The following is a 7,741-nucleotide window of genomic DNA, read 5'->3' as shown; positions in this document are numbered from 1 at the left end:
CTTCATAGGGTCGCTATGAGTCGCCTGCGTCTTGAAGGCACTTAACAACAACAACACCTACACTTGTTATGTATCATTAGGTTGAAACTGCCCCTACCTAATATTTTAGCAGATCTTCAGAGGCAGAAAATAGCACAAAATGAGACTATCTTTCTCCCACAGAATAGCTATTAGATTCAAACCACATACCTTTGGATTGGCATTGCAACTTCTTACCCGCTAAGCCAACAGCATTTTCTTAGAGTCTAATTCTTACCCAGGCAAACATTAAAATTACAATCAAAAGCCTATTTACTTCAGTTTAACTTACCAGGTACATAATGACTGGATTTTTTTAAAGTACAATCAATAGTGAAAAAAAAATTATGAGCAGTAGATAAAAAACAAGATCTAAACATTGTCTACAAAAACTCATTTTAAATATAAAGGCACAAATGGAATAGGGATGTAGAAAATATACCATGCAAACACTGATTCCATGAAAGCTGGAGTAGTTATACTAATTTTATTAAAAAAAATAATTTAGACCAAGAAAAATTATCAGGGAGAAAGAGGTTCTTTGTGTAATGATAATGGGATCACTTATTAAAGAAGACATGTCAATCCTTAATATATATATATGCAAATAACAGTGAAGTGTCATATATGAGGCAATAGTCGATAAAACTGTAACAAGAAATAGATAACTCTATTATTATAGTAGAAGACACCAATATCCTTTTATGAGTGATTCAGCAGTGAGGTAATGAATAATGATATAGTTTAATTGAATAGTATCATCAATATCTGAATGTAACTGAGATATAAAATACTTTACTCTCAAACTTACATAGAATATCCACTAAGATAGAACATATACTGAACCATATATTTAAAATTTAAAAGAATAGAAACTATGCACGATATATGATATAAAAACTCATTGGGATTAAACTGGAAGTCAGTAACAGAAAGACAGCAGGAAAATATAAAAATATTTAGAAACTGAGAAATACACTTATGAAACAATGCATGTTTAAGAAGTCATCACCAGATTAATTTTTAAAATATTTTCAAATATATGAAAGTAAAAGTACAAGTTATCGAAACTTGAGGATTAAGTAAAAGCAGTTCTGAGTGGAAAATTTATAGCATTAAGTAGATCTAATAGAAACGAAAGCACTAAGCTTCCAACTTAGAAAATGAAAAATGAAGAGTAGAAGAAACAGAAAAAGAAGAAGTGAAAATTGAAAATTAAAGCAGAAATTGAAAATAGGGAATAGAAATTCATAAAACCAAAGGCCAATTCTCTGAAAATGTAAATAGTTGATAAACATGTATCTATACTACATTAAAAAGAAGATATAAATTATTCATATCAGAAATAAAAGAGGCACCATTACAACTTATCCCATGGATAGTAAAGTCTTATTATTTTACCTACCAATTAGCTTAGATAAAATGGAGACAATCTACAAAAATTCACACAGGGAGAAAAGGATAATCTCAATAGACTAAAGAAACTGAGTCATCAATTAATAACTTTCCAAAAGAGAAAACACCAGGCCCAGATGGTCTCACTAGGGAATTCTATGAAGTATTAAAGGAAGAAATTATACCAATTCTCCACAATTTTTTCTAGAAAATGAAAACAGAGGAAATACTTCTAGTTTATTTTAAAACTAAAACCAAATAGATACATTATAGAGAGTAAAAGTTACAAACTAATATCTTACACAAAAATAGATGCAAAAATCAACAAAATATTAGCAAACCAAATTAAAAAAATGTATTGAAAGAATGATACATATCATGAAAAGTGGGATTTATACTAGAGATTAAAATCTGGCCTAGTATTCAGAAACCAATTTACATAATTCATCACCTTAGCAGGCTAAATAAGAAAAATCACATAATCATACCAATATATACTAAAGAAGATCAGACAACATTGATTCATAATTAAAAGTTCTTGGCAAACTAGGAATATAGAGGAATTTACTCACTTTGATTATAAAAACCTATGGCTAACATCACATTTGATGATGAGAAAGTAGATGTTTTTCCTTTAATAACAGGAATGTGACAATGACGTTTCCTCCATCACTCCTATTTATATTATATTAATTATATGATATGATATGATATTATGTTATATATTATTTATATTATTTAATTTATTATATTATATGTCCTAATACAACAAATCAAGAAGTGGAAATGAAAATAATATAGATTAAAATAAAGATATAGAAATGTTTTTACTTGCAAATGTAATGGTCATCTTTGTAGGAAATCCCAAAGAATAAAAACAAACAACAAGAAAAACAGAAATCAACCCTTTCTAGAATTAACAAGCAGTCAAAGCAAGGTTGTAGGGTACAGGGATAACATACAAGGCAATTGCTTTTTTATATACTCACAATGAAACCTGGAATTTGAAATTTAAAATACATAACACTCGTTATATTATTGTTATGTATCATCAAGTCAAAACCAACCCATAGTTGACTCTGCAGCAGGTTTTCAGAGGCAGTTGCTGGATGGACAAGATTGCTCATTTTTGTCTCAAGGAGTAGATGGTGGATGTGAATCACCCGCCTTTGGACTGGCAGTGACTTGTACTACAAAACCACCAGAATAATTCACTATATCAATCTCTTCAAATAAATACTGGATAAAAATATAAAGTATGCTTATAAAATCTATATGAAGAAATTTACAAAATACCAGTGAAAGAAATAAAAAGTCAAAAATAGATATTCCACATTTCTAAATCAAAAGACTTAAGATGTTGATCTTAATTTGATCTATAGAGTAAATATAACTCAAATATAAATGCCATTTATGATATCAACAAACTAATTTTTAAATTTATATTAAAAAGTTAATGACCTAGAATAGCCAAAACAATACTAATGTTTCAAGACTACAGTTAATCTAGTCAGTGTAGGTTTGATAACAAAATAGATAAGCAGAATCTAATAGAACAGAATAGAGTCAAAGTAGACACACAGAAATGTAGCAACTTGGTCTTTGAGAAGAGAGCAAAGGGTGTTAAATGAAGAACAGTTTATTCAACAAATGGTGCTAGAAAACCAGGATACGTATATTTTTTAAAAATCAGATACAAATCTTAACACAACTTACAAAAATTAACTAAAAATTAATCATAGACCTAAATATAAACAGGAAAACCAGTACACCTATAGAAATAAAATAAGAGAAAATATAAATGGCCTTGAGTTTGGGGATGCTTTTCAAGATATAAAATCAAAAGCAAGATCCATAAAAGAAAAACATTTTAAGATGAACGTCAATGAAATTAAAAATTTCTAGTCTACAAAATATATCACAAAGAGAAAATCTACGAACTTGGAGAAAATATTTGCAGAACATTTGTCTGATACAAGATTTGTATCCAAAGTATGGAAAGAGGTCTTAAAACTCAATATCAAGGGTATAAGCAGCATAATTACAACTCAATTACAAAATATGTGACTAGTCATTCACCAGAAAAAATACACAATAATCACATTTATTGCTCAAAAACATGATCAACAACATACATCATTAGTAAATTAAAAAAAAAAAAAAGCGATGAGCTACCTATTACAATGACTGAAGATCAAATACTGGCAGGATGTAGGGCAACAGGAAGGCTCATTTATTGCTGATGGGAATGTAGTATCATACAGCCACTTTGAAAGACAGTTTTTATTTTACATTTCATCCCAATTGTGTGATTTAAAGCAGGACATCCTACCCCATGTTCAGGGGAAGTGGAGAATAAACCAGATTTAAGGCTCTTTTCAATGGTGTAACTCATCATATTACTAAGAAATTCTATTATTGTTTTTACCAGGAAATGAGGTACAGGTGGCTATCCTTTAGAATGCAAATGGAGCATAAAAGTGACGAAAGAAGTGATTCATTTTCAGTAGTGGAAGAATACAGTTAGAGCAAAAGGAAAGGGAGGAAACACACTGAACTCTCTGTTGTGGTGGTGTGTCCTAGAGTTAGAATTCTCCCAGACCTCACCTAGGAATTTGTCAGACACAGTAAATTGCTTCGGAGGAAATTGCTCATCCTTTTCTTATGGAGCAGCTGGTGGATTTGAACAATGTTCCTTTCATATTGTAATGCAGCTTCTTATCACTAAAGCAATGGATCACAGGGGGGGAAAACAGGCTAAAGAGAAGAAAACAACATATCAAATTATATTTCTATGAATTAATTGATAAACTTGTTTCCTTACATGATAAATGTAAAAAAGTGAAAATAAAAGTCAAATGTAGAATTTCAAATTTGAGAAGCTTGTAGTTAAAGTCAGAGAAAGGAGTTAATTCAGTAGAGTAGCATAGAAAAGGTTAATTTAGTTTTAAAATGCTAGTTTCTACCTAAGAGCACCTGAAAATATTGCCTTAGAATTTTGGAAATGAATCAAAGGAGATCGAAGTTAGTGAAAGAAAGTAAGAACTGTATAGTTAGTGAGGAAGCCAGAAAGGAGTTTTAATATAGCTTGGAAAATGTAATAGGATCAATGGGAATTTTTTTGAGAGGGGCAGATAGGGTACCAGTGACAGGAAATGGCAAAGGACACGCTGACAAAGGAGATCAAACAGAATTATTTTTTAAAAAGACTGTGGCAATATAACAATAAAACCTGACCTTCAAGGAATTCAGCTATGTGATGATAAAAAGAGATTCAAGAAATGTGGCAAAACAACAGACTCAAAGACAAGATAAACGAGATACCCAAAAGTCGCCATACGTTCATTAGAAGAAATGCACTAATCAGCTGTTTAAACCCCACTCCCTGCTAACACAATATATATAAACTCTTTTGTAAGATAAAAATTGTGTCAGTCTGTTATGAACATCTAATATACCTCAATTTCTTTCTCTTGCTCTCACTTGGTACTGGTGTCTTTCTTGTATTTCTGAGTCACAGCTTTCTAGTTCTTACTCAAAGAGGCTCCTGGATCTCTTTTGGAAATTATCCCCTTGACACCAGTGTCAGTGAAGAAGCAAATAATATATTAAAAAGGACTCTGGGTAAATATAGGCTTAAAGGATGTGGAAAGATGTGTGATTATAGTGTCCAAAGTCATAAATGCATGCCTTGGGGGACACATTTACGGGAAGAGGAAAGAGTGCATTTAGGGAGACAAAAGAATGAAGAAGATTGATAGATAAATTCAGTGTGAGGAGTGAGCTGATGGTAGGTAGTTATTGTAGAGGCCCAATGGAGCAGGGACAGAGTAGCCTAGTGGTAAGGAGTTGTGGTGCTAACCCAAAGGCATGCAGTTGGAATCCACCAGTTGTTCTGTGGGATGAAGATGGGCAATCTCCTCCTGTGTGATTTATAGCCTCTAAAAACTTGCTAAAGTGGAAAAGTTTAGTAGGATAGCAAGCAATAAATGTTGGAGAGGATGTGGTGAGACAGGAACTCTCTTATTCACTGTTGGTGAGATTGTAAAATGGTACAAACACTATCTGGAAGATAGTTTGGTGTTTCCTTATAAAGCAGAACATAGAAATCCTATATGATCCAGGTATTCCACTACTACCTGTGCAATTAATTGCCTCCGAAAACCTGCTAGAAGTTCATCTATGGATTGGTTCTGATTCTATGGTATACAACAATAAGATAATATTCCATTACTAGGAATATACACCAAGGAAATGAGATCTGAGACACAAACAGAGATTACAACATCAATGTTCATAGCAACATTATTCATAATTGCAAGAACATAGAAACAGTCCAAATGCCCAAACACAATCAAATGGATTGAGAATTTGTGGAATGATGGAATATTATGCAGCACTCAGGAGCAACGATTTTGAAAATTATTACATAACTTAGGAGAGACTAAAGGTCATTATGATGCTGCATGAACTCAGTCTCATAAGGATAAATACTGCATAAGACCATTATTGTAAGAATAGAAAGATAAATGAATAGAAAGATAACTAGTAAAATGTGTATGAGGATACAAGAGGTGGAGGAAGGGGTGGGAACAGTGGAAGGAGGGTGAGTAGGGAGGAAATCAAAAGATCACACAATTTGGTGGGTGGAGGGGAATAGTAAGGGAAATGCAAAAGATCTGGCAGGATCTGGAAAGACAGGGTAATGATGTTTTAATGGTGAATGACTTTATAACACATAATGACTTAGAATGACTGTATAAAATACAGTGTGAATAAAGGATAGTGTGAAACACAATGTATACAAACATATGCAAACCAATATAAAATTAAAATAATATATTTTTTTAGAAAAAAAAGGAGAGGGGGAAAAAACTTGCTAGAGGGTTAGCTATGTAAGTTTCCAGCTATAAGGTACATAACAACAACAACATTGAGCAGGGAACACAGCCAGGATGTGATCACCAGGATCTAGGGTGAGGTGAGGGGTGTCTGCATTGGAATCATTGCCATACAAATGGAAAATCAGAAGATACAAATATGGGTATTTTATAAAGGAAACAATATTACATGGTTTATAAATAATAAACTCTAGGAGACAAAGAGTAAAGAATGACTAAAGTTTCAGATTAAGATGAGTATAAGAATATTTATTATCATTAGGTACTAAATTTTAGTGCTGTAATAATCATTAAAATGACAAGAAAGATTACATTTTCAGAGGAAAGTGTCTTTAGTAGAGATGGTAAGTTTGAGTTACTGGTGAAATACAAACATAAGATTAGCAGGTATTTCATTCATTCAGCATACATATTGTGGGCCAGTCTCTGGCCTGGGGAGATAACGGTGGGAAAAGATCCTATGATACCCATTCTTTAAGAGATTAAAGTTTACATGGCAAGACAAAAGAGTAATGAGGAATTGAGTTCAATCTAGAGAAAAATCACAGATAAGTACACACACACACACACACACACATAAAAAATGGGTAGGCTAGGGATAGATTTGTGGGGTAATGGTGAACTTCCTGGTCTAAATGACCTAAAAAAGGAAATCCTTCATTCCATAGTAAATATAAATAAGTACAATATGAAAGTGTTAGAAAATGTGAACATAGTTTCTAAACAAATCATAAAGCTTTAATAAAAGCTGGCAAAGATGTGAGAATTAAAACAATTTTAAAAGCTTCAAGAAACAAAACTAGGTTTTCTGAGGAGATATTTTCTCACTCAAAGCCCATTAAAAATAAAAACTGTCAACTAAGAACATAAAATCTTCAGCATAAACTTCCAAATTTAAAACAAACAAAATAAAAAATGGGTTTTTTCCAAAGGAAAGTTACTACAAAAGAACTTCGATAAAGTAGGATTATAGCCCAAAGTTAAAGTATAAAATTCCTATGCCAGATTCCACTGAACTTTTAAAGATGCTCTTCATTTTTGTAATCCTACCTTCTAAAAGTAATCACTCTTTTAACTATTATTGTTTATTCTATACTTGATCTTAGCCAAAAGACCAAGAAGCGATGCTATTATTGTTTATTCTAAGCTAGTGTTGTTGTTGTCATACCATTGAGTCAGGACTGACTCATAGCTAATCTTCCAGTGGGTTTTCAAAGGCAATAAATCACACAGGAAGAGATTGCCCGTCCTTCTTCCATGGAAGAGCTGGTGTATCTGAACCATTTACCTTTCAATGGTAGAAAAGCCTCTTATCAATCTACATAAGTATGTTGTTGTTGTTGTTATGTGCCGTCGAGTCGCCTGCGACTCATAGCGACCCTATGTACAACAGCCCTAAACTCCGCTCTGTCCTGTGCCAATCGCAC

General features: G+C 32.4%; 1 protein-coding gene across 1 annotated transcript in view; it reads right to left on the bottom strand.

Moving 5' to 3' along the window:
- ABI3BP (ABI family, member 3 (NESH) binding protein) overlaps positions 1 to 7,741 on the bottom strand; it is a 350,074-nt gene that overhangs the window by 209,556 nt on the left and 132,777 nt on the right. The window lies entirely within an intron of this gene.

The sequence above is a fragment of the Elephantulus edwardii genome, unplaced genomic scaffold (assembly GCF_000299155.1).
Source record: "Elephantulus edwardii isolate Elephantulus edwardi_28Jun2011 unplaced genomic scaffold, EleEdw1.0 scaffold00085, whole genome shotgun sequence".
NCBI lineage: Eukaryota > Metazoa > Chordata > Mammalia > Macroscelidea > Macroscelididae > Elephantulus > Elephantulus edwardii.
Note: the sequence above shows the minus strand (reverse complement) of the source record. Positions and strands in the feature narration are given on the sequence as shown.